A 2,500-nucleotide genomic window follows, 5' to 3' on the forward strand; every position below is an offset into this window, starting at 1 on the left:
TGCGTAAAAGCATATCCGAGCAACAGGCACCTTCCCCGGGCCGCCACTAGTGCAGTGGTGGCCGCCTAACGTAGCCCTGGTGGCATAAAAAAGCTCCAGGGCGCAGAGGCCGACGTGCGTAAAAGCATATCCGAGCAACAGGCACCTTCCCCGGGCTTCCACTAGTGCAGTGGTGGCCGCCTAACATAGCCCTGCTGGCATAAGAAAGCACCAGTGGGGAGAGGCCGGCGTGCGTAAAAGCGCGTCCGAGCAAAAGTCACCTTCCCCGGGCAGCCACAAGCGCAGTGGTGGCCGCCTATAATAGCCCTGGTAGCATAAAAAAGCTCCAGGGCGGAGAGGCCGACGTGCGTAAAATCATATCCGAGCAACGGGCACCTTCCCCGGGCAGCCACAAGCGCAGTGGTGGCCGCCTAACGTAGCCCTGCTGGCATAAAAAAGCTCCAGGGCGCAGAGGCCGACGTGCGTAAAAGCATATCCGAGCAACAGGCACCTTCCCCGGGCCGCCACTAGTGCAGTGGTGGCCGCCTATAATAGCCCTGGTAGCATAAAAAAGCTCCAGGGCGGAGAGGCCGACGTGCGTAAAATCATATCCGAGCAACGGGCACCTTCCCCGGGCAGCCACAAGCGCAGTGGTGGCCGCCTAACGTAGCCCTGGTGGCATCAAAAAGCTCCAGGGCGCAGAGGCCGACGTGCGTAAAAGCATATCCGAGCAAAAGGCACCTTCCCCGGGCAGCCACAAGCGCAGTGGTGGCCGCCTAACATAGCCCTGCTGGCATAAAAAAGCTCCAGGGCGGAGAGGCCGACGTGCGTAAAATCATATCCGAGCAACGGGCACCTTCCCCGGGCAGCCACAAGCGCAGTGGTGGCCGCCTAACGTAGCCCTGCTGGCATAAAAAAGCTCCAGGGCGCAGAGGCCGACGTGCGTAAAAGCATATCCGAGCAACAGGCACCTTCCCCGGGCTGCCACTAGTGCAGTGGTGGCCGCCTATAATAGCCCTGGTAGCCCTCAGCCCTGGTAGCCCAAAGCCCTGGTAGCCCACAGCCCTGGTAGCAAAAAGCCCTGGTAGCCCAAAGCCCTGGTAGCCCAAAGCCCTGGTAGCCCAAAGCCCTGGTAGCCTAAATTAATTTTTCCCATTCATTTCAATGGGTTAGGCTACCAGGGGGAGCAGTACCACTTTTGGCCATTAGGGGCGCTGTAGTAGGTAAAAGTTGATCCCCCCAGTCAGGGGATGAGTTTGCCTACTCGCTAGGTTACCCCTGGTTTCACAAAATACAAGGGGCACATTTTCAGAAACCACTTTTTCAGAACTTGCCACCTCCAGAGCTGATCAGGGGAGCCTCGCCAAACATTAATCCAAGATTGGTGAGGGCTCGTCGGACACCCCACGGGCGATGAGTCGGTGTCTGCCTGGAGCTCATGTCACTCTCAAATATTTTCTAAGTCAACCTCCATGCGCACAATGCAATGAGCCTGCCCGACATAGGGGCACTGTGAGCGGACTCACCGGGGGGGGAGAGGGCCCCCCCGCCTGGAGCTCCACGTGTTGGATTATTTTCTATGTCAACCTCCATGCGCTCAACAGAGCGAGCCTGCCCGACCTGGGGGGTGTTCAATCGGACTCCGCGGGCCGGGCGAGGGCCCCCCCGCCTGGAGCTCCACGTGTTGGATTATTTTCTATGTCAACCTCCATGCGCTCAACAGAGCGAGCCTGCCCGACCTGGGGGGTGTTCAATCGGACTCCGCGGGCCGGGCGAGGGCCCCCCCGCCTGGAGCTCCACGTGTTGGATTATTTTCTATGTCAACCTCCATGCGCTCAACAGAGCGAGCCTGCCCGACCTGGGGGGTGTTCAATCGGACTCCGCGGGCCGGGCGAGGGCCCCCCCGCCTGGAGCTCCACGTGTTGGATTATTTTCTATGTCAACCTCCATGCGCTCAACAGAGCGAGCCTGCCCGACCTGGGGGGTGTTCAATCGGACTCCGCGGGCCGGGCGAGGGCCCCCCCGCCTGGAGCTCCACGTGTTGGATTATTTTCTATGTCAACCTCCATGCGCTCAACAGAGCGAGCCTGCCCGACCTGGGGGGTGTTCAATCGGACTCCGCGGGCCGGGCGAGGGCCCCCCCGCCTGGAGCTCCACGTGTTGGATTATTTTCTATGTCAACCTCCATGCGCTCAACAGAGCGAGCCTGCCCGACCTGGGGGGTGTTCAATCGGACTCCGCGGGCCGGGCGAGGGCCCCCCCGCCTGGAGCTCCGCGTGTTGGATTATTTTCTATGTCAACCTCCATGCGCTCAACAGAGCGAGCCTGCCCGACCTGGGGGGTGTTCAATCGGACCCCGCGGGCCGGCCGAGGGCCCCCCCGCCTGGAGCTCCGCGTGTTGCAATATTTTCTATCTCAACCTCCATGCGCTCAACAGAGCGAGCCCGCCCGACCTGGGGGGTGTTCAATCGGACTCCGCGGGCCGGGCGAGGGCCCCCCCCGCCTGGAGCTCCGCGTGTTG

The sequence above is a fragment of the Filicampus tigris genome, chromosome 18, assembly GCF_054856515.1.
Source record: "Filicampus tigris isolate MCC_2025a chromosome 18, RoL_Ftig_1.0, whole genome shotgun sequence".
Lineage (NCBI taxonomy): Eukaryota > Metazoa > Chordata > Actinopteri > Syngnathiformes > Syngnathidae > Filicampus > Filicampus tigris.